Genomic DNA, 25,922 nt, shown 5'->3' with positions numbered 1-25,922 from the left:
CCTCCTCTCCGGGGTATTTCATTGCTGGGAATCATGTCACACATAGCCCTCAACTGACTCTAAGCATTATCCATATGCAGTAAAATGTTATAAAGATTTCTCCCTACATACAACCCATCTTATGATCTAAATAATGTCAAGGGCTCAGTTCTGCTTCCTTATTTAGAATTTAAGCACCGTATTTGAAGGACACTATTGGCTACATTTTCAACATGAATGGCAGAGGCTCATGCAGGACATGTTGTTGTGGAGGGTGTGGAAGAGTGGTTTGGATTGCTTAAAGAACCACCTCCAATTTTATTAGCAATAGAAAGATGATTTAATAGAAATTTATATAAAAGTGTGACTTCACAGAACTCGATGGCAAGGTTCACTCTATTACTTAGTATGCGGATGAAATGCACTCAGAAAAATTAAGTTAGAATCAGACTAAACTTATGTATATAGAGACAGAAAACCTAATAGGGTAAAAGGAAATATTACAAAGAAAAATCGAGTTAGCATTACTTTTTTGTGATTTGTGCAAAGATCGTGAATGTGGAAAAGTAGGGAAGACCGTCCTGTTGAGTCACAAGATTCAGAGAAGACCCCCTTGCTTTCTAAACTCCTGTCGCAGTCTAGCTGCAGCTGGATCAACTCCTAGTCCCAGACTCGGTCAATGGTTTATATCTAAAGGGATTATGAGTATAATAGCAGCCTAAATTTCATTCACAGTTGAATAAAATTCACAACAGTAATTTAAGTATAAATTTGAAAGTAATAACTTATACTTGTTGTAATATACTTGCTATAGACTATTCAGGTTAGTACACACGCATGCATAAAGACACTCAGGTAGACTTATAAGAGAGTGAAAGAGAGAAAAAGAGGTATACCCATCAAAAATTCCCCTCAAGGTCAGTGAAAAGATTCACTTCGAATGCTTTGGCATCTTTCTCAAGAGGCAAAGGGCTGAGCCTCAAGGAAAGGAGAGTATCAGCCCCGGTTCTATTTACTTTCAGCAACAGACCTCTGATTTTCACAAACAGGAAAATTTGCGAGAGGCGTCCCACTCAGAGGGAGATGCTAGTCACAGCCCACTGCAGTCCAGTAGAGCTCAAAGGGCCTCACTTAGTACTGCTGTTTTTAAGTTTGGGACATGATTGACTCTAGTCATCAACAAATTGCTGGAATCCCAGCTGCGCTGGTACCATCTCATGTGCAGATAAGGAAAGCTCCAAGGCTGTCTGAGAATAACTTAAAACACAGACACTGGATGCTCCAAGATAGTCAGGAGAGGGCTGCAATGTCTCAAGGCCTAGCGTGACTTCCTGAGTTCGTAAATCAGCCTGGAGAGGGGGAAGAAATGCAACACCACGTCAAACTTACTCATGACGACACTGAATGGGTTATGACTCTGCGTGAGCATTTGCTAATTAAATTTTTTGAGAAGTGTAGATGTTTGGTGAACAGTGTGCATATTTGTATACACAAACATGGTAACCGGGCTTTCACAACTAGAGAAGTTCTTGAATATATGGTTTTGCATAGGCCTTATAGAACAATTAGCTATTCTGTTCTGTAATCAAGGCAAGCACAAATTCCTCAGGATACTGGTTTATGTCTTTTACACAATGAAAATATATCCACCTTTCTAAGTCTAGGAGCCTATCCAGAAAGAAAATTCAGCCAGATTGTCAGTTTGGGGATATGCAATCAGTCAATCCTTTAAAATGTTTTAGTATATATCTTTCCTAATGTACTATTTGAACATGCATTGCACACTGCAATGCATACAGATGCACACCATTACTGCACAGGAAGGTGTTTATTTTAATCTAGAAATAGTTTCTTCTTGTGGGGCTGGTTGTGGTCTGGTTTTGATTCATTGGCTTTGTTTAGGTCCCTAAAGGGTAATTTAGGAATACAAATAACTTACAGAAGCTTTGTAGGATGTAGGCTTTGGAAAGTAGCACAATTCATTGTACCAGTATCTACTGCTGTTGAGCATTAACTTCTTAATAATGAAGTCTTTCAAATCAAGCACTATTGACACAACAGAGCACTTGAGTCTAGTGGCTTGGCTGAACACAAGATAGAGATAATTTCCTTTATCTTTTTGTCCAATATATTAACTTTGATCTCTATGTATGGGCAATTCTCATTACACTACACTTTACTCCAATATGAACTCAGTACATATATCTCATGTATATTTTGGGCTATTCAGTCTGTCCACCACATAAAAAGGGCTGATCAGCTAGATATGGATTCATTTATGCTAAAGGAGGTCAGGACAAACTGTGCTTTCCTTTGTTTATCTCAACTGAAATCTTATCACAGATTATTTTTCATTAATCTCAAATCCATAATATATTGCAGCAGAACTAAAAGCCAAGCTGATATCTTTGCTGGATCTCCATCCTTAAATAACGTACAAAGACATTGTCATTTTATAGTTCCATAACCCTTCTTTACTTGCAGAAATGAAGCGTCTTTTCCAAGTGTTGAAAGAGGAAGAAGGTTGTAGGTGTAACACTCACAAGCTGGAATGAAGATTGACCACTACTGTGGAGTCCCAGTTTTGAGACACTAAAGATGTGCTTTCTCCCCGTGTTCAGCTTTACACAGTGCTAAAAGCAGCAGCAACGTCAATACAGCTGTGAATACTCAGCATTTATTCCAATCAGGGCTGAAAGTCTGAAGCCAGGCACTGAAAATCAGACCATCGGGAAGATGTTGAGTTAAAGTGATTTGACTCTATGGCAGAGACGAGCAAAAAGCTGTTTTTCCAGACTGACCCCAGAGCTGAGCCCAACTGGGCGGGTGTCTTGTGAGGAAACTGTATATCATCAGTAAGCAAGGGCTCAATCCTGTGTTGAGGTGGGGTTTGGGAAGAAGAGGATTTAAGGTCTCATAGGCTGTTGAGCATCTCAGAAAACAAGCTGGGGGAATAAAAAAAAAAAAAAGTATGTAGAAATACCATCATCCAGCATGACATTACTGGCACAAACTGCCAGGGTAGGTAACATAAGTCTCATGGCCTGGCCTCTGCCACATGAGCTGCTGCAGTACTGGCCAGCAGTACTGGTCATCACTCCCTGCCTCAAAGCTGGAACTCTTTTCAATGTACAGAACATTTTCACTGTAGCTAGGCCAGCCCAAATCTCCAGAGACAATTTTTCATCCTTGCCTGCTTGGTGTAGGACAGGTTCTGGAGGAGGGACACTGACCAACAATGCCTTGCCCAGGGCTGACCACGAGCCATTGGAGTGTGAGGAGTCCCAATTTTGGCTCTGGCCCTGGAGGGGGAGGGACATGAGCACACGTTATTCCTTCCCTGTGTGACCCTTCTTTGTTGTTGCTCTTCACTTGTTTTCAACCTCCTTCCCTCATCTTGCCATTTTCTGTATCCAGCCCTTGATTTGAACACCCAGCTACCCAGGCTGGACTTAGAGACTTGATATTACCCAGCTACCCAGGCTGGACTTAGAGACGTGATATTACCCAGGGAAGCTGGGGTTAAGACCACAAGGAAAAGCCTGCAGAGCTTCAGGCTAGACCATACATGGTAGTGGGCAAAAATCTTCAGCAGGAACAGTGCTGAGACATGCGAGGAGCTACCAGGCATGTGAAAACTGTAGGTTTGAAAGGCCTGCATCTTTGCCAAAAAGTCACAGACTTCATGCAAAGCATTGTTGCCTTACATCAGCAAAAATGCAAGTGATGCTCTTCCTACCTTTCCAGAGTTTCCAGAGTTTAAACCTTTCTGGAGAACGTTTCGGTCACGTCACAATTATTTGTGAATTCACTCAAAACAGTTTTCCTCAGAGCGAGACTTCTAGGAGTAAAAAAGGTCCAGGGCGAGGCAAGGTCCGTGGCGTGGAAAACTGCAGCCCAACACTTAAGGTTTGACAAAACTCTCTGCGACAGAAAAGGGATTGCCTCTTGCAGAATGAGTCCCGCCAAGTCACGCATCCGAAATAATGAATCCATGGCAAGGCAACCAGTGGGGCTGCTGGTTGCCCGTGGAAGCCCCACGCGGCTGTTTCAGCGCCCAACACGATACTCCCCTGGGAAGGCGGGAGGGGATTAGGCAAGCGGCCAGAGCTTAGCCAGGACTGGACCGGGGTTGACGCACCCTCTCCCTTTTCCTCCCCTCCCGCCCCCGGAGGAGCGGTACGGGCTCTCTCTCCGCCGCAAGAGGTCAGGGCCTCCCAGCGCAGCCTCTCGCCCGAGCACCGGCCCGGCCGCCCCGGCCGCCCCGCCCCGGCCCCGGCGCCCCGGCGGCCGGAGGGACGGAGGCTCGGCGGGCAGCGGGCAGCGGGCAGCCGCCCTGCGGTAGCACCCGGGCGCAAGACGGGGATTTAGGAGCCAAAGCTACTTCGTCTGTCAAAGCACGGCAGCCGGGGACGGGGCTGCCGCCGGTTTAGGGGCCGCCGCCGGTTCAGGGGCCGCCGGGTCCTCCCGGGGGGCTGAGGAGGGGTTACTTCGCCTGGAAGGGTCCCTGGGGACCTCCGCTGAGCTCATGCGAACAGTGGCCATCTCTGCCACGGGGACCCTCCAAAAGCCTGCTGGACAAGGGAAAGAGGAAGGTGAAGTGACCTCTTCGGTGTCCGCCCAGTAGAAGCGTGTCACACCCTCCGACAACACCTGTGGGAACTCGGCCTGTTCTTTTGTGTACCCGAGGGGCATCACAAAGCTCCGGGGTTAATCCTCCAATAATGCTAATATTTGGCTGACGGTACTGAGAATCTTCACTAGTTTTAGGTAGACGGGCCTCTACTTCAGACAATTTTGTCAGAAATCCAAAGCTATTGCTCTTTTCCTCCTTCCCACCATCCGCTCGCTGTTCACGAATATTCCCGTGTTGCTGCCTTCCTTACACTGGACAGCTGTTTGCTGCAAAATCTCTCACTTCATTTAGTTATGCCGTGCACAGAACAGAGGGGCACAACTGTTCCTGAGTCAATGAATTTTATACTCATTTAAAAGTAATACAACAATATTCTGGGAAGCTATTTTCAACACAGAAGGAACAGCCTTGGCCAGAATCACTAATGTTTTAAGATATTCCTTCTGACACCAAAACCTGTTACATTTCAAGTTATTGCTAAACTATTTCTGTTCTGACTTCAGACCAGGGTTGTTTTTTTTTTTTTTTTGCTTTAATCTTAGCCAGACTAATATAAAGAGCTTTTTCAGTGTTAGAAGTTTGTTTCTAAATTTTTTGGTGTTGATTCTTAGGCAAACAATAAATAATTTTTAGAACTTTCTTTCCTGTTGCAGTTTTACTGAGTACTCATTTACATGTACTCATAAAATAGAACATAAAATGAATAGATATCTAATTATATAAATTGCACCCTGTAATAGCTGTGCCCTCTTCCTGGGTGTGTATAGAACACAGCCACTTGAGCTGCAAACAGGAGTCTTGAAAAGAAGTAGTGTCTTAATTTTTTTCTGCATTTTTTATATTTTAAACTCCTAATGTACCCAAGAGGAAAGTTATTTAAATGCACGTTTTTCACACTCAGACTGAAATCCAGCCATATGACCTTAGAAAGTCTTATACAGCTTTTGTATATTGGAGAGTAAATAGAGAAGGAACTTGATCCTGGTCTATAATTGACTGCAGTGGGAGAAAATATTTGAATCCAGCAGGATCTGTAATCAAGTAAAGAGGCAAACTGAGCCTAATGATTCAAAGGTGAATCTGGAGAAACTAGAAACTAGCGGATGTTTGTAAAATCAGAAGTATCTGCCTCTTTGAACAGCACATCAAGGGATGCAGGAGGAAAGCAGGGAGTTTTCAAAATGTCTGTATCTGCCAGGGATGGGCAGGGGACATCACCGAGCTGCTCTGGAGTTGATGAGCAACTCGCACCTACTAGAATCCAGTGGACCTCGAGGGGCAGCCGGGTGCAGTGACACCCAATGCAGTGGCCCAATGTGGGCGTTTGGTTGCCACATGAGCCCAGGCTATGTCTCTATTCCCAGCTGAAGTCTGGGTGGGAACCCCCGAACGTGAACATGACAAGCAGGAAACAAGAAAACATGCGGAATTAATCAGTTCCAGTGAACTGGCATTTTCTTATTAAAATGTGTTCAGTCAGGCCCATGGAGCGGAGGATGGCTGCCATCCCTAAAATTATACCCTGGTTCTCACACAGCCTGTTTATTCAGGAAATGAAAACTGGATGATGGGTCCTTCCCACTTCTACATGAATTCCTGGTGCTTGTTTACATTTGTGGCAAGTCTGGATGGTTTCTCGAGTTCGTTAGAAAGCAAGAAGCAGCCCTACAAATTTCTGTGACCCATGCTCAGAAATGCTTTGCAAAGGCTTAGCTGTGAAAATATCAGTAAGATTTTGTTTTGAAAATAACAAGTCCAATTACACTTCTTCAGCAGTTGTATCACTTAAATAAGCTTTAACACAGTTTCTGCGTTCAGATTTAAATGCTAAGGTCCGAGATGTGCTGTTTTGTCCCTTACTTCACTGAAAAGAGAACATATTCATGTATTGTTTATCCATGTGCATTTAACTATCAAAACTACTACAAAACCCAAGACAAACTGTTTTCTTCTGTGTATGTGAAACATCCGGATTAATTGTAGTCAGATGCTGACTTGAGTTAGGGGAGCGAACAGGTTGCTTTAACATAGAAGTGCAGCAGTTTGGAAGGAGAATATTTCCACAGGAAAAGACCAGAACTTGTTTTCCAGCAAGTTCAACACAAAAAGTATATTGTATTCTAAATAAGGGATCCACAATCTGCTAAGGAAGAAAATACGGCTCTGAGGCACCCGCATGATACTAGGAGGTTTATATCAAACAGATTTGCCTCTCGGTTTTTGGACTTAATTTTCTTGTTTATTCCAGTCTTCTTTACCCCTAAGTTTATGTTAGCCGGTGTGAGAGAAATCAGTATTATATCTCTATCTCAAACAGCAGCATAAACCCAAAAGCTCACAGCCAAGGTCTCTTATGCATCCACAGACAGGATCTTGTGGCAGGGCATGGCTGAGGGGGATTAGAGTCACCTCCAATGCTGGGGCTGCAGGATAAGGCAGGAGGCAGTCCCTGCCATGTTCCTACCCTGGAAGCAAACCATTTCCCCAGGATGGCCAAATGTGGAAGTCCCGAGACTGTCTGCTGGGACAGCAGCTCTGCGGGCACATCTGACTTTGATTTACGAGGCTATGTCGGGGTACTCCTGCATGAAACTGTAGCAATTTCTTCCATCTCATTTGGGCGGGAGGGCCAATCTCAGATTTCATGACACCGGCTTTCTGTCCTTCATTTGCCCAAGCCCAGCGTGGTGTACCTGACACTCTATGCTCAGGAATGGCTTCATTTCCAGGGGAGTTCACCCTGGGGCTTGGGATCTGTAGAAGTCCAAATTGCACCCCTATGGCCACCTGGGCTTCAGTCTGCCCCAGATGCTCCGGATGCCTTTCTTCAGACTTGCTCACCCAGCCAGGTAGCTGTGTCCTCCATGTGCCAGAGTAGGGGCAAGGTGCACTGAAGATTCGCAGCATTCATGGACAAAGGAACACCTGGTGCTTTCTCTGCCCTCTGCCCGCTTATCTTTTATGCCAGTCACCTGCTCTCGTGCTTTCAGTGTATATCACCATCATGCCTTTATCCTGTCTCTCCGCTTTCATCTCTTCTGAACACTTTTCCCATTTTTATTTTAGCCCATACTGACAAGCGTCAGTCTCATGTGAGTACATTTATGCCTCAATCATATCAATGTCACCAAAACATCATTAGCATTGTGCTGAGCACTTCGTAAATCCTGGGCTCAGCTATATCCTTGCTGACACTGATGGAAATTAAATGTTACTTTGGGGCATTCGTCAGAGTTGCAGTAGTGTAAAACCTGTGTAAGACGTGCTGAAGCGCAGCCTGTGATTTTACATAGGGCTGTAACAAAGAAATTTTGAAGTTTTTTCTGCTGTGAGCTCAGCTGATGTGGTAAAATCCCCCCCTGACTGAAAACAACTCGAGAAATGCTTTGTGTTTCTAGACGGGCACCTTCAGCGCCGGTAGCTGCCTCAGTGCCTGTTGAGTTCAGCAGAAGTGGCAGCGGTGCCTCCGAGCACTGAGCTGCGCAGTTCCATTGAAACTGCCTTTGTTATCAGATGTCTGTGCTTAGCAGTTGCTGGGCAGTTTGCTCGGAGAAAATAAAACCTAGGAGCTGGGGTAGGAAACGTGAGCATCCGAGGTGCTGTTTCTGATAGGACACACTGCTTCTGCTATATCAGTCGTGAATTCCTACAAGCTGGGTTGTTATCTGGAGAGGCAATCTGTTCCTCTAGCTATGGATCCTCACTCTTCAGTGGTGAGCTGAGTTGGCTTCTCCTTAAGGTAATAGGCAGTATGGCTCCTTTTCATTTTGACCAGAATTCAAACATCTGTTCCTGACAGCCATAGTGAAAGTAAAAATATAGTCATATTCATAACCACAAACTGCATGATGTAAAAGTCACGTGAAGTTTTCTCTGCAAGGCATTTCGCCCTGGTGTGCTGCTTTAACTGCTAAGCTGCACTTACATATACAGCTAAGAGCAAGCCCTCTTGTCATGCATTTGTGCACAAACATCCCACATTGCCTCTTGTAACAACAGCCACATTATGCTTCCTTGCACAAAACCAGCTGTCAGTTTAGATTTCCTTAATCCTGTCAGATCCCAACTCAGCCAACTAACAACCATTATCTATGGGAAACCCTTCTGCGAAATAAAGCAATGTCCTTACTGAAATGACATGTCATAAAAATTAGTTTGGTCACCAATCCAAGGAAATACTTTGTTTAAGTTTGAAAATGACGGACTTGTGGTATCATTTTTGCTGGTGCTATGGATCTCAGCACCAGCACAGAAACAGCACACAGGACCAGATCCCCGCTTGCCCTAATCACATAACACACTTAAACAGTACAATTGTGTTTTGCAAGTTGTTGCTATGTAGACAGGGCACACGTATGGGCAATGGCTCGATACTCTTGGGCGTAACCTTTCCATACTCCATCACTGTGAACAAGGAATGTGAACCATGAGGATTTTGACCTGGTAAAGTTAGGATGGCTCATTCAAAAGCAATACGCTACTATCGGTGAAAGAGTTAAAGGTGACAATCATCCCCAAAAGGACATGGTAATGGTTTTTATGGGGTCCTCTGGGAAAGGCTAAGGAGAAGCCAAACGAAAGGTGCATACTGCAGAGCTTCTTTCTGCCAGTGGTAAACGGGAGGCAGAAGGAAACCAGGCCATGTTTCCTGGCCCTGGAGACAGAACACCATATGGATCAGATCGGTGAATGACCACGAGCATCTTCAGTGCAGTGGTTCTCAGCCTTCTCAGCCCACAGTGAACCCTCCAAATAACTTATGCTTCCCCCTGTACCTGACTCACTGGGCAGGAGGAGGGAGAGAGGCTGGATGTGAGCTCAGCCCATAAGGACTGTATCTTGCTGGCTGAGAAAAGGAAGCCATCCCAAAGTCAAGTTAAATGGTTCAAATGTGTTGCCACTGCCAGGCCTATAAGCACGTGACACTTTGACAAGAATTGCAGCTTCTCAGGGCACTGACTGGAGAAAGCTGAACGTTCTCTCCAGGTTTTTCTGTTTTGTCATTATTTATTTTTTTTCATTAGTAGCATAAATGGATTGCAGAGTTGCTAACGACAGTCAGTTTAAAGCCAGGAGTCAGTTTTCAGTACATCAGTAGATTGACTTAAAAAGACAATTCAAAGCTATGGGATTTTTTTAGCTACATTGTAGATACCATTAAAAGCAACTAAGGAAATGTTTTCTGCCTTTTCTTCCCTCCACAGCAATGAGGGAGATTTATTTTTTCTTTGTAGTGAAAGCTGCGACCTTTATCTATTTGGCATCAGGGACTTTCAGAAAAAAAAAATCATGATGTATAATGGGACTCATGATAAAATCCCAAGAGCTGCCAAGCCATACATAACCTGATAATCCTTTTGCATCCTGGTCATCAAAGACAGTAAAGTTTTTAGTGTGTCCAAATGTGAATCTCTTCATGACATTTCAAACCACTTGATAGCATATTTGTAAAAGCAAGGGACCAGATTTTGTTTTCAGTTCACGAAATAGAGTACAGCCCACAGCTGTGCTATAACCACACAAATAAAAACATGTACTTCCTTGTTTGGGAGGAATATCATGGCTTTTTGAAGATAACTGTTATGTTGAAAAGGGAGCGGAGTTAGTACCTTTTCCAATAAATGCACTAAATACCATTTTATGAGCTTTCAAATTTTGCTTTTCTAAATTAAAATGATGCTTCTTTACTAATAGTTACTTCCAACCTAATTATTTTGGTTCTATAGAGTTCAAACTGCTATTTAGAGAGGGAAAATAACCCCTGCTGTGGCCTGTTCCCTGTAGGTTGATGGAGGCCTCTAGGCAATCAAACTAATCAGACTGCTGTCTCAGGGTCAGCCTGATCTCTGCAGAGATCTCTGCAGAGGCTGCAGCTGAGCTCTTCACATCATGTTTGAAAGTTGTGCACATTTTATATAAAAGGTGACAGGCATAAGCATGCAAGAATCCAAAGCATGCAAGAAAGGTGTTTTAACAGGACTGCAGTGCAAGCCTGTTTTCAAAACCCAGTATTGAATCAGATATAGCAACTGTATTTTTGGGAACAGAAAAAAAAAAAAAAAGACTTCTCCAAAGCATTTTTTCTAAACTGAAAGCAAACAATAAAAGGATGGTCTCATGGCAAAATGGTGAGAAAAAAGTGGGGGGTACAACTCTGTTTCCACTACAGACCTCCAGTGTGATTTTATGGCAGTGTCTGTGCTTATATTTCTTCTGCTGCCGAAGAGAGACAGCAGTACACCCTTTCTGGACCCCTTTGTCTATCCAGTCTATTTAGATGTAAGTGCTTAGTGGCAGACACTCTCTCCTCCTCAGTGGCAGAGCAGCACCCTGCACAATGAAACCCTAATCTCTGCTGAAGCCCAGCAATGCTGTGAAAGCAATAGTAAGAATGAAGCAGAAAGTGCAGCTTTTAAAGGCAGCAGGAGAACATGGTTAGGCAAGATCACCTCAGATGAAACTTTTCCAACTGGCTAACTACCGCTGTGATGGGTGAGCAGTACATGTAGTCTGGCTGATTATTTTCAAAGCAGAGATGGCTTTAGAAGTCTTACTGCTCGTGGACATTGGCAGGGCTCCTGTCAGGGATCACAGCAGAGCCAGAGATCCTTGTATCCACTCTGATGGATGAAAAACTTCAAATTTCTATACATGGCTCTTAAAACCTCAGCGTGTGCATGCATTACAGCAAAAAGTTTGTGGAAGTTGTTAAAGTTTCAAAGTCAAACACTCAAATGCCAGGAAACAGCAAGAGAACTGCAATTCAGCCCTCTTCATATGTGTTATGATAGTGTCTGAGCACTACTGTTTTGTGGTATAGTCCCTCCCTTGTTTAGTGCAGATGATGGGATAGTGGTTGAGTGGTGCTAATTACAACTGCTGCCACAGGAAAGATTTTGGAAAGACTGCATTTACTGCCACTCTACACTAGGGTCAAGCCTGCAACTGTCCAGAAATAAAAGCCCTAGCTGTTAGGAGGTTTAGAAAAAGGGGCACAGACTTAGAAGTCCAGATGAATTTGGAGAACTCTTCTATAAAAAAAGTCAGGCGTGAAGGTAGAAGGCAGTGCTGGATGCAAAAGGAGGAAAAGAGCTCTGATGGCACCCTTTGTGGCTGGAGATATCCAGTGAGCAAAGAAACCTATTGGGAGACTGAGCCAAAAGGGCCAGGTCCCACCATCCCAGAAAACCCACCAGCACTTCTCCTGAAAGCTTGCAATGGGCAGCACAAGAAGTGCAGGAGAGAAGAGATGGCCTCATGGTAAGGGTGATTTAAATATTGCCCTGGAGAATTGGATTCTGTCCTTGCTCATGCCACAGCATTTTAATTGCTAGGAAAATCACTTGAAACAGGTGGAAACGCTCTGTAGGTTCCTCCTCCTCCTCCTCTGGTGTCTGTTTCCTGAGACATCTGCGTCTGATTTGCAGGAGGCCATAGTAGGCGCTGTAGCAGCTAAAGGCAGTGGGAACTGCCACCATGTCTGCACGGTACTGACCCCAGCCCGCCTCACTGGCCCTCAGTGCCCCAGCCATGACAAAGACATCAGCCACCCTCTCATATTGTGGCAAGGGTGGATGACTTAATACTTGAGCATCGAGGTGCAGTTGTGAGCACCGCAGCAGGGAATGAATGAGCCTGTCATCAGAGCAGCAGTTGGACACTGTGCTGGGGACACCTCTGTACCGCAGGGCCACATGCTGTCAGCAGTGAGACATAAAGCGGCCGTTCATTCCGTGAGTGCGGTCCCCCTTGCGCACTGAATGGCTGCAGGGACCCTGTGGGCATGGGGCACTTCAGCATTCTTGTAACGTCTGTCTGGCATAGAGACCAATTACCGTCCGACTCTGCCTTCTGGGTGCTTTGCTTTGCCATTTCGTTATTAATAATCTTCTACTTAATAAAATACAAGCTCGTTTTCCCAGGACAGTATGAGAAGTATCACTGCTTTGGGGACATTTTAGGGCCATTCAACGTAAAGAAGAGCCTGGTCCCATGCAGAATGCACTGGACTGGAATTCAGAGAGTGCAGGTTCATTCCTGGCTCTTGCCTCTCACTTCCATGCCCAGATTATTCCTCTACAAACTTGCTGTACATCTGCTTTCCCATATGGGGCATGGACCCCAATACGTACCCTGCATTGTAAAGCTCTTGAAATTACTTGCTTTGAAGATGCAGGGCCTGTTGTAATGATATACATTAAAATACCTCTTAATTCCTGCACATGTCCTGATGCACTTGACTGGCCTGGATTTCTGTGGCAAGGCCAATTACAACAAGCTGAAAGAGCTGGAAGTAGATCTATGGAGATGGAACATTACAAAAACCCTTGAAGTTCAAGAGTGACCTATCCTATGCAAGAAACACTCTATTTTCTGTGCAAAACCCAAGCAGGTAGTACTGTGCAGAATACAGATGAAAGGTGCTTATCCAGCTCAGAACAAGTAGAAATAGAAAATTTGAAAGAAAAAGATTTTTTTTTCTTTCTTTTTTTTTTTTTTTTTCACAGACTCTTCCTTTGAAAGGTTTTTCCCAATACTAGAAAAACAGGAACATCAGAAACAGTAATAAAGAAACTTAACTTCATGGAATCAGAATACAGCCACTTAGGTAAGAACAATGTTAGGCAAATAGCTGTTGATTTTTCTTGTGAGTTTAAGTACCTTCAAAATCTTGTATGGGCTGGGCAGGAGTGAAAACAAATGGGAGTACATGGCAAGTTAGGAGCAAAACTAGCCAGTGCTGTAGGACTGGTCCACTTTGCTTCTGCTGACAGAATGGAAAGATCTATTTCATGTGGCAGTGTATTAATGCCTATTGGTTTATCTTTTCTTCTGCAGGTAAGGCAGAGGTGTGTCCTTTGTTTCCCTTGGCTTCAACGTGGCAATTTTACACACACTCCAGCTGTAACCTGATGTCCCACCGATGGAACCTGTGCTCACGTCGGTCTGTGCCGTCTGCAGATGTGCAACCTCTTGCTTAAGGGAGCATAGGGAATATAGCAATATCCAAATCCTGCAAGCAAAGAAGAGGCTGAATACTATTTTAAGCAAACACTTCCTGTACAGACTTCCGATATTTCTTCCCTTTGTGTTTCCATTTCTCTAAAAGTATTGCATGTGGCCACAGAAGCAATTTTCCCTACTTATTTACAGTACTTCGCTATTATTTTGCAAGACAAACCAGCTGGAAAAGTTACATGAGTAAGATAACTTGAAAATGTTGCTCTTGAGAGCAACCAGACCTAGTTTTCCTTTCCATTTGTAACTGTAAGTCTCAACAGGACATTTCACATATATTAATTCACTTCATAAAGATTTCACCTCAATAAATTTTATTTTAGTTTTTAACTTTATAGGTTGAAAAAAGGAGAGGGATTTTTTTCAGAGCTCATTCATGCAAAAGGAGAATAGAAACTGCGGACAAATTTTTTTGCTTCCTGATTTGTAATAGAATGGCAAGGAAGAAAGATAACATATAAAATGTCCTATACTGAAGACAGATGATTGTGAATGGAAAGTGGGATGGCATCTGGGAAGGGAAATGAATGTCTCTCACCGTCATCTTTTCCACATAAAGCTGCAGTCTCATAGCTGTATAGGGTCTTTGCTGTACAGATGTTTGCATCAGTATTTCTGATTCTTGTTTTGAATTGGACCCACGTTAGGTGTGATCTGTCTAAGCTAGTTTTAAAAATCTGTAGGCTTGTCTTTGAAAGCAATTCAGATGAAGAAAAGACTGTTTTCTTGAATTCTCTCAGTGGCAGAAGTTTGTGCCCTGGTTGCTTTGCTTGACTGCAGAAACTGGCCACCAGAGCACTGCCATTGTTCCCATTGAACAGCTGCTGCCACTGAACAGATTTTTGACGAATCCCAGGAAGAATATCCAAAAAACCCGAGAGCACGACAGTCTCTTTGGGATTTCTGAGCTTTCTAATAGGGCACTCAAATTGGCCTTTTTGTATAACATGCACTCAAATTGGTCTTTTTGTATAAGATACCTTATAGATTGTATAGATGAGTGTATTTATTGTATCCAACTTCTTTGTGGGTTGCTGCATGAGTTGTGCTCTCTTTCAAGGAGAATGTGCCATGGTACAGGAATTCCGCAAGCTAATGGGGAACAGACACTGGACTGGATATTAGATGCACTGAGGTCTAAGATTGGTTGCACTGTGGTTCAGTAACCCATGGCAAAACTTGTAGCCTTTCTTTTTTGCCTGCTTTTCTCATCTTATGTTCTATTTGTCTTTAGATTGTATTAGTCCTGTGCTGTGCATGTACCACAGATACCACAGGAGAAGTCCAGGCTTGCTCAGGTTTTTGGGCAGTAACAAAACACAAAGATCAACTTGCCACTGTGGCCACGTGGAGACTGTAAATCTTGTTTAAACAGGAACTGACATACATTTAAATTCAACAGGAGGTTCCAGCTCCAACCAAGTTTCCTGTGAATTCTCCCTTGTGCTTCACTCCCATAGGCTGGGAACCTCCCCAGAGAAAGCATTTTCCTCTCTCCCTGATGCTTGCTTCTTTTTCAGGGGTTTTGTATGCAGCAGTGATATATGAGGTGTTACAAATTTCACTCCCTGGAGCTGATGTGGTATAACTTGGGAAGTTAATATGTTCACACGGTGAGGATCAGTCTGAGGTATTTTCAGTCCCCCTGGGTCTACTTTTGGTGCAGGTGTACAGTGACTCCATAGGGCGTGAGGGGTCTGCAGGCTGAAGGAGGTCCTACACGCAGGCACGATACCAGCTGCTACCAGTGCGCAGACCCTGCTCAGCATTTGGTCACCACTGCAGGAGTGGCAGCCACTCTCTTCTTCTGGCACAGGCTTTCCGTTTGCTTACTTTACTGCATATTCCTTACCCTCGGTAGTCAGCAGAAAGGTCATTCACTAACCCGGGGATTTACACACAGCTTGAGCACAGTTAACTAGCAGACACTGGCAAGCAGGGGTTTGTGGGCAGAGGTTCAGAGGAGCATTGCTCCTGGGTGGTGGTGCCTGTGGCGACGGAAGCAAGGCAGCAGCAGGGCTGAGCTGTTGCGGTCTCTCCTCTCCCCTGTAGTGCTGTACAGCTGCATCCCGTCCTGCAATCTGTGCCTGCGCTCATATCTGAAGTTTATGCGCTTAGCTATTTTCTCGGCTTTGACCCTCCCAGACAGGCTGGGAGCCACCTCAGCCAGGGCTGAGGACAGCCCAGAGACCTTCCTCAAATTGCCTCGCTGAGGCTAAAGGCCGCTTCCCCAGCCACTTGCTGGCTGTTCCCACTATTCAGCCACAGGCACACTTTATTGCTGGTTCATGGAATCAGGCTCCAGAAATACACAAAAGCAACTTAAAAGCCATGAAATTATACCAAGTTATAAACCTCGGGATTTTTAATTCGCTTTTGGGGTTTTAGCTTTTGCCTTGAAACTACAAGGACTAAATATTTATTTTTTCTTAAATAAAAGTTGCAGTTCCCACATAATCATGCACAGACACAAGCCAGACACCAGAAAGCAGATGTGGGAAACAACCAGAAAAGGAGGGCAGTGTAATTAATGCCACTCAACAGGCTAACAAGGTTGTTAGACCTCCCTTACCTGCAACAGTTATCTTGCTATTGAGACTGTAATCTTACAAAGGTAGCTGGGGGTCTGTTTCAGTTGTTGGCGCAAGTGATGGTACTATCTTTGTATCCTGTCTGGCCCAGCCAGATATGAAGCAGTGCTGGTTGAAAAAGCTGTGCTGCTGTATTACCATGCCCCCATGCACAGAAACACACACTTGTAGACTCCTGTGCAACACATTGATTATAAAAGAAAAAAAAAAAACCAACCCCCCCCTATATGTCTATTCACATATAAGGTCAAATGGCCATAGTCTATATTAGATAGGGGAACTAACGGGTATTAAAAAGTGGTTGTAAATGTTGAATCCTCATCCAACGGAAGAACTGTGTGGGCAAACCTTTGGGGATGGTACCTGAGCCAAATGGTATTCAGTACCTTTGCCCACAGTCTGAAGAAATAGTTGCGACTACAACTGGTGAAATCTGCAGGTGCCACAAACATGGGTGTTGCAGTGAATAATGAGAGGAACAGATTATGCACACAGACAAGCTGGATTGGCTGGTTAGGTGGGTCCATCTGGGCAATACATGCTTTAATATGACAAAAGGTGGAATTGGTCCAGGGAAGATGGAGAACATAGAAAGAAAGGCACAGCACTGGAATAGACTCTGGGAAATAGTGGATAATCCACAAAGCATCAGCTCCCAGGACGTTGTTATTGTAAGTCTATGAGACTATGACTCCAGGAACTTTACAATAAACATTTACCATTACAAAATCCATGATAAAGACATGAGAGTTGGCTACATTACCAGCGCCCACCCCCACCCCCCCAGGGATGCCTCTGGTGTCAGGGGCTCCTGTGTGTGTGAAGGAATGTGTCTGTCTGTGGTTTCCGCAGAAGGGCTGGTTTCTGCACTGGTGTGCTCAGTGTGTTTCCCGGAGACTTGTGACTCCTTCCTCAGGGCTGCTTGCTTTGGAGGAGCAATGCATAGGGACGAACCTCTCTGTAGCGCTCTGAGCACCTCAGCTCTTTGACTTGCTTGCTAATGAAAATGCAGTCTAAGATGTGACATATCTGTTATCTTGCACGACTCTAATGACAGAGAACACTGTAGGACTCATATTTCCCTTATAACCTTTGCTGTGCCCATCCAGTGGGGTTGCTTTCTTTTCAAGGGCTGAAGGTAATGGCAAAGAGCCTGTGCACATACCCAGGTAATGCACACTTACCCTGGGACCATGAAGCAAGGCAAATGGCTGCGTTTAGGATACACCACTGCTATAGTAATCCAGAGCTAACTTCCATGTTTGTTACAAGAGGGTGCAAGTCAGAGCAGCCTTTGTAATATTTGAGCAGTCTGGAGGACCGAGGACCTTGGAGCAGGCAGCTTGAAGAAGACAACCAAATCCCCAACTCACGTTACTGCAACTTTCACTCTGATTCCTCCAGAGGCTCCAGAACTGTCTCTCACCTGAAAATGTTTATGCATCAACACTTTGTATATCACCTGCGTCAAATGGAAGGGCTGGGTGTCTCGCTCCTCTCCCTGAGGTGTGAGGCTGCAGGTTTTATGTGCTTTCCCTTCCATTCCTTGCAGATAGATGTATGCTGCCTTCATTTCATGAGATTTTGGGACGTTTTTGAGTCTATTCCAAGCTCTGACAGAGGAAGTTTGTGATAGTGTTTGTCTCTTTGAGCCAAAAATATCAGCAATATTACAGAACTCATAAAATCTTGGTCATGTTGCTCCATTTTTCCTATTACTCTCAGGTCTTATACAGTGTGCAATTTCTCTTTGAAACACCCATGGATATTTCCATAGTGAGAAAACTGCACGGCTATGTACACAGAAGTCGAGCTGTAGTAGCGCTTCAGTGGTACCAGCCAGGGGCAGGTATCTGATAATCGTCTTGGTGGCACAGAGTGCGCTAGCCAAAGTGAGGGTTTCTGGAAGAAGGGACACAAGGCAACTGCATGAAGAAAGGGAACAGAAAGTGTCAGGGGGAACACAAATGAGAAACAGCAAAATGGAGAAAGAGGAGAATTACGGAGACAGAGCCAGACAAATGTGGCAAACATTAAGGGACACTGAAAAAAAGTGCAAGGGCTCAGACATAGGATTCACATCCTCATAGTTTTGCCATCTTCATGTTGTCTGTTTTCAATTATCTGTTTTTAGAGGTCTCTATCTGCTACAGAGGAGGCCTAGGGAGTTACCACAGATCAGACATCTAACCTCCAAATGGCTCATTTCATCTCAGAGGAGGGGAATGGCACTTGGGAGCAAATTTTAAAGCTGCTCAGCCAGTTGCTCAGCCTCTTCCACATGAAAGAGCTTTGCTTTATGGGCCTCAATAACTTGAAATCACTTCTAGTCAGGCTGCCATATCATGATATGTAATTGTTATTGGCCTCTGAAAAATGCTCAGTTCTCAAGTACAGCAATACAGGGTGCTGTGAACACATTTGCTGTTGCCATAGCTCAGTCTCCATCAGGTAAGGAACATAAACATGTCAGGCAAAGCACTGCTTCTGCCTTTCTTCACTGGGAGACAGAGCAGGAACTTGAGCTTTTAAGTCCACTATGAATTCTGCTTACATTCTGTTAGTAGGGGACATGACTTACTGATGAAAATAGAAAGTAAATATATGTGAAAAGTATTAACATGTTAAAACATCAATCTTTTCAGCGCCTGGGGACCCTAGAGATAATAGGTCCTGTGCAACTGCAAAAGGATTTCTGAGGGCCCCTGAGCAATGTTTACAGCAGATGAGGTTGGCTTAACAGAATATAAAATGGGGATGAGCATAGAGAGAAATTTGTGGAAAGTCTGACGAAAAAAGGGTACTGTGGTTTGTAGTTTGGCACAAATAAAGAACATGGCAGAACTTGATGCATTGCTACCAGGACAGATAAGATGTCAGCTCTGTACTGTCATTTCTGGGCAGACCAGGAGTCCCTGAAGTTGCTCTCTTGTCACACATGGCATATTGCTCTGTCTCAAGGGCAGAACAAGTCAAGAGACAGGAACATCTTGAGCCTGAAATGTAAGAGAGCATCTTGCACTGTGAAGTATGCAGCCAGGAAGGGATCGCTTGATACCATTTGTCACAAGAAATAACCCAGAAACAGAAACGATATTTGCAAAAAGTCTATGGTATTTCCATTCATAAGGAGAATTAATCATAGACACAGTCTGCTAACAAGTCAAAACTACACAGCAAACAGTAGAAGTCCAAGTCAAACAAGTCCAGAGAAACACAGTTGTCAGTACTGTTGGAGATTGACCAGCTCCTCAAACATGAATAGAATCCCCAGGGAGGATGGACCACAGGGCAGCCACAGTGGCAGCTGAGTGCTGATTTGTAGAGATGCAGTAAATCTCCTCCTGTCCCCTAAGACAGCTTTGCCTTCCTCAGTGAGCTTTCACACTCTGCACTGGAGGGACACTGAGTGTGGCCAAACACTCATTGCCAAGTGCTAAAGCCTTATGGGCAAAATTTATTCCTGACAGTGTCCAGTAGAAAATGCACAGAATAAAGCAGAATTGCACAGAATAAAGGGATGCCCACTCTTGGAGGAGTTTGCAAAGCTATCTGTGTTGGAAGAGAAAGACACTGCAGAAGTTACCCAAGTTATCAGCTACGTGGAAATTTTTTGCAGACGTGGCTACAGTTATGGGGAGAAAGGAAGGCAGCATTTCCTGCAGTTGCAGTCCCCAGTGCAGCCCAAGCCCTGTGTAATGTGGAGAGGGAGTGATGTCAGGCACACTCCATCACAGCTGTGGTCAGCTCAGGTTCGTAATGTACATTACGCATTATACATCACTGCATTATGATCAGGTGAAAGTGTTCACATGTTCGTGGGTGAGTTCAGTGCCAACACTTAGAGGGGTTTGCTCTGAGGTCTGCATCAGGACTCTGCCAAGCTGTGACTGCACTTTTGGTCTCTTTTACACAGCTGAACATTGCCTGGTGGTATTTGCTATTAGTCATAAAGAAAACAATTCTCAGAGTTAAAAAAATCTTCTTATTTGGAACACAGTCCCATAGAAATAATTTCTTTGGACAGAAATAACCTGGATAACCTGGAATGTAATGTTCTGCTTTTTACAGTGGGGCTATATATGAAATCAGAGGTAAGAGAGCATGGAGATTGATAAGACAAATAATTGTCCTCTCCTGCCAGAGTAAAGTCAGGACTTTGACAGTCAGCATATTTTAGATTTTAAGTGTTCCACTGTAAATCTTCCAGGCCTAAACAAAGGCTGAGAAATCACATAACAAATAATGAACTATTAATGCACACTATGTATTTTCTTCAGAGAAAAATCTTACAAGATGATGCTAATCGTTGAATGATACTGTTTTCTGGCTAAACACATGTCCTTTAATGGGTGGATGCAACAACCACAATGCTTTCTTCTGTTCATTTGTTTTTCAGAGTAAAACAATAGCAAAGCACAGCACAGATAACCCAACATCATCCAATGCACTTAATCCAAGGCAAAAATCCAGGAGGCCACTTATGAAACAACAGGCAAGTTTTGTGCACATTGTAGATCCCTGAAGAACTGCAAATATCTAGTTGAGTGGTGTGCTTTCAATTTTGTAATAATAGACAAATTGATTTAAAAGGAAATATCTTTAATCTGGAGAAGATTCAGTACTATATTTGAATCAACCTTAGAAATCAGGCTTTAGCTTTGGGGAACAGATTACCTGACCTGTCCATTAAAATACCTCTGTAAACAAAGACAGGTAAATAAGAGATCCAGCATCTATCCAAACAAGGATTTTTTTCCTGTTTTTTTTTTGAGGCATGAGTTCTGTAGAATGGGGAAATGAATCAGATTTCAGCATTAATATTATACAGCTTTACTAACAAGACAGTACCAACAATGGAGCCATCAAAATTAGGTAATAGAAAGGAAAAGGGGGCTCCCCTGTTGGGATTCCAGTCAAACTCTTGAAAGTGCCATTGCACCTTAGAAAAATAATCTTCATTTGCAGCTGATACCCAATCATTTACTGAAGAGATGGGTCCGGGGCAGGCAGTCATACAAGGATGTCCGAGGCTGGAGAGGACTGGTGAGATGCAGGAATGATGTGCAGCACTGTGTTCAGCAGAGACAACCACTGCCAATTTCCTGATGTAAAACAAACAGAAAATTCATCCTGTTCCCCTTGCCTCTCTGCAATCGCTTCCTATTTTTAAACTGGGTTTTGTTGCTGACTACAAAAGAATGTAGCAATAACCTGAAATGACAAAATTCCTCATTTGATGGGTATGTGCAAGCTTTGGAAAGCTGCTTAGGTACCTAATTCCTTCTGACATGGGTGGAGTGCAGCGCCTGAGCGCCTCTTATCAGAACCCAAAGTTTTCTCTTGCTGTTTTCATAGTTTAAGTGTCTCTTCCCCGGCAACCCCAGGCAATCCCCTTGTGTATCCCAAGAGAGGGGATTAGACAGGGTGGCAAGGCCTTTTTGCTCGTGCTGACCCGATGGGCACAGCAGGCACCCCTGCCTCCGTGCCTCATCACCGCTCTGCCACAGCCACTGCCTCCTGCCCACAGGAGGGGTCTGCCCAGAGGGGACACTGCGCCTGGACACGTGTGTCTTCCACGTGTCCACCAGCAAGGATCTCCTACCTGTTACATGTGATGAACAATTTGCAGCAATGCTTGGTGCTTGTTGACCATGAAGCTGTCACCTGTGCGCCTGTGGCATGGGATTTAAAAGAAACACCCTCTCCTCAAATTTAATGACTTATCTTCATTTTGGTGATTGTTATCATAAGGCCTAGCCAGATATTTGTGCTTTGTGTACAGTTTGTTTTGGTGATCTCCTAGGCACCGTGATATAACAACCTCTCACGTGAAATGCAAGCACAGTAATGCAGCTGTAGCTGTAAATGGGGGAAATTAGCAAGAGAGCAGTTCTGCCTTACACCACGCTTCACTTGAAATACATCCTGTGTTGAGCAAGCCTTTACTTGGAAGACCATATGTAATTGCTTCTGTCCGTGGTGGAACACGACAAGCGTGCTGTTCAGTCAGCAATTCCCACACGTGGAAACCTCACACAGCCCTGTTTGTGTCCCCTCTCCCTGGAGAGAAGGCTGGTGCCCTTCCCGCTGGTTGCTCTTGTTTGCTCAGCCTGGTCTCTGGGCGGTATTCCCTCTGCTAATTCCAGCTGAAGTCACCTCCTGAGCTGACAAAGCTGGCCAGTGGACTGCCCTGCCCAGACTGCTGTCATTGCTCATTCCTCTTGCCAGAAAAATACTTTTTTTTTTTTTTTTTTATTTTCAGATTTGGCCAACCAATAAGTAAAAACTTTGTCTCCCAAGCAGAGGTGAGGTCATGCAGATAGGGAGCAAAGCTGGGAGTCTGAATGAGCCAGTTATGTCAGCCAGTTAATAACTTCACTGTTGTCATTTATTTGTCATTCATCCAGAAGAATCCAAAAGTGCTTTACATTCTTTACAACCAGATTACAAACTCTTCTTGCTAATTGTGTGTGTGTGTGTGTGTGTGCGCGCGCGCTTCACACCCCGCCAAAAGCCCATCACCTCTTGGGAGCAGAGCAGAGCAGATCTGCTCAGTGGTGCCCTGCCACAACACTCTGTCAGGGATGGGAGGCAAAGAGCATGCAGGGTCACTGCAGCAGCCAGGGAGTTTGGTGCGTGCCCAGGGACAGCCCAAGTGGCCACTTGGAAATTGCCCTGCAGTCCTGGGCTAAGGCTTCCCACCAGTACAGAGCACTGCAGAAACGGACCATTGTGTGGGGGCCACTACCCCATGGGACGGAGCCCTCTGATGCTGTGCAGGGACCCTGACCTGCACTGCCTGGGCTTCTCAGTAACCTGGGCACGTGCTTAGGGACTGGGCTGTTTCTCAGTGAGGCTATAGAAGTTATATAGAAATTCAGTACCCAGAATCACTTTCTTTTGTTAGATAGGGAAAACATCACTGGCTGGGCTACCTCAGAAATAGTTTGTACTGAGGAATTAATTCACCTTTGTATAATGCTTTGAGAAAGGCTCAGGAAAAAATAGTGCATGCCCTGCCATGGTACATGTTACTTTCCTGCATTTAGAGAGGGAGACAGAAGCTGAATGAGTGAGTACACGGTACATTAACTCCCCAACCCAAATCACGGCATGCAGTTTGTTCAATAAATTTTGTGTCCCTCCCTTCTGGCACCTCTGCTCCAGAAACAGGCTGCAATATTTTCAGATGTGTCTGCAGTCCAAACCCATGTTTCTTTTCAAGAATTGACTAAAGACAGCTTTTTCCATGACAGACACTCTGCCTCCCTGCCCCCCTACATCTGAATGGTTTATTTAGTGAAACAGAGTAGTGAGCACTTGTCTGAAGTTTTCACACTTTTTGCTGTTTCCCCCTGAGCTGGAAAATTGCTCAGTACAGCTCTGTAGGGCATTTGTGTGAGGGTCTCGGAGTAGTGTGCTCTGAGAGCGGAGGGCTCGTGTCCCCTGGAGCTTGCTGGGGCCTGGGGGGGTGGGGGGAGGGACATGGGATGCTAAAGGGAGGAAGAGGGACACCCCAGCTCCCCCAGCACTCTCTGAGGTCATGCTGACCACTTTGGGCCAGCTTTCCATCCCGCTCAGAGCCCTTCCCTGACACAGTCACTGACCCATCCTAGCTTTTTCCCTGTCCTCACACATGTCCCAGCTCACTACTACTCTTTTCCCCCTCCTCACCCTGGGAACCTCCCTGACTTCCCCCAGCACCCACTCCATCTCTCAAAAATTTTCTCACCGTCCGCTCCCCAAGGAGCCCATCCTGCCGCTGCCTCCAAAAGCAATTTCAATCACACTGATGTGAAGTCCTCAGTCGGCAATTCATAAACGGTTGAACAGTTGAGGTTCCCACCTTCCCGCCCCCGCTATGAATGTAAGAGTAACTTGCATGGGTAAATACCCTTGGACAACAGCTACAGAGCTCACAGCTACTGCCTCTGTTTCTGCAGTTCATGGAAGGCAAGTCCAAATCCTCTGTAATCTGTGACAAAATATCCAGAGGGCTTCAGAGCAAGTTTGAAAACCATCTGCTCACACTTTTCCTAATGACTCCATCCTGGAGGAAGGCCTTTATTCACTAGATGAGCTGATGAAATTCTTGTCAAATCAGTAATGCCTGAGGAGCTACAATTACCCTAGGTCTCCTTTGTTGGTTTTTTTTTTTTTTTCCTTCTCTTTTTTCTCTTTGTATGCTAATGGAAGTGCTATAGATAATTGAACCCTGCTTCCCTATGACTTATTTTATTCTCCTCTGTAAGAAGTGATACAAGAAATGGTGCAATACTATGTTTGATTAGTAGTGGTGCTGTTATTAGTAATGGTAAGCAAGAACAGGTAGACAAAAGGGCTTTGGAACTTGCCTCGTAAATCTTTCTATGGCAAACAGTTTTGGGTCCTATCATGTGCTGTATCTTAAAGCTCATGAAAAAACCTGGCAAATTTCTAGGGAAATTAATAGAATTAATGATGATAGAATTAGAGTCAATTCTGGAGTTAATAAAAAGGAAAACTACCCACAGAAAATACTTTGCTATTCTCTTTTTCTTTCTTTCTTTTTTTTTTTTTTTTTTTTTTTTTTTTAGAAATGTGAATACCGACATTTTTTGGCTGACATAAAAATATTTGGCTTGGAAAATGAATCTTCTATTCCCCTTTGCTTTTACAGCCTGGACTCGCCTGCCACACTATATTTCCTGTGTTGCATTACACTCTTGCCTCGGGGGAATGAGCTGGTGAGATGGGATCACAGTTGCAATGCAACAAGGGAGATGGGAGATGATCTATGATTTAGCAGACATTTTTCTTGGAAGAAATACATTTAATAAAAGCCATTTTCCTTAAAAATATATCTTCAGAAGGACATTTAGGGATTTGTAATTAATATAATTAACCCCATGGGTCCTGCTTCCATTTCTGAAAGCTGTGGGGAAGGAACAAGTGTTGGTTTGGGTTGCTTCAATGGGTTAGCAAATACTTGGGGTTCGGTAGCTAATTCAGGGAAGTGTAGGATTAGGAAGAATCTTGGTGAATTGGACAATGTGTAGATTCTTCCTATCGCTACAGTCTCCACTGCTTCATTTCTGTTTCCTGCTTCTTTGCTGCCAGTCTCCAACACAAGAGCCAGACAGACTGAGACACTGATGCCCACAGGTAGATGTTTGAGAGGAATCCGTGTCAGTCCCGTCCTCTGGCTTCTACCACCCACCTGTCTCAGCCAGTGAACATGCCGTTCAACCACTCTCCATTAGTTTTGCTGAAATGAACAATACAGCTATTGCTGGGGATCATGATATCTGTTATTTCCCTCTAGATCAGTATATTTATTGTGGTTTAATCTGAAGGGAGAATGTCCAGCCTCAGTGCACATTTCAACCAAGGTCTGTTGCAGAGTTTGGTTTGTCTCTGCAGGGCAACAGCTGAAATCACAGCTACTCCTGAAACCTGTTGCTAAAAGCCACCTATGACAGTACAGTTTCCAGCTCTGTGAGATGTGTTATCTACACTCAGTACATCCAGTGGCTATTCCTCCTTACCAAAGGGCAACAACCAATGGCTAGGGCCTGCTTGGCAGCCCATTGCAAGCAGGGTACCCTATCAACATATTGGGACCCATATTGTTCAATGTCTTTGTAAATGACCTGGAAAATGACACTGAACATACCCTCCGCAAACTGGAGATGGCACTAGACCTGGAGCACGGC

The sequence above is a fragment of the Accipiter gentilis genome, chromosome Z (assembly GCF_929443795.1).
Source record: "Accipiter gentilis chromosome Z, bAccGen1.1, whole genome shotgun sequence".
In the NCBI taxonomy this organism is placed as follows: Eukaryota; Metazoa; Chordata; class Aves; order Accipitriformes; family Accipitridae; genus Astur; species Astur gentilis.
Note: the sequence above shows the minus strand (reverse complement) of the source record.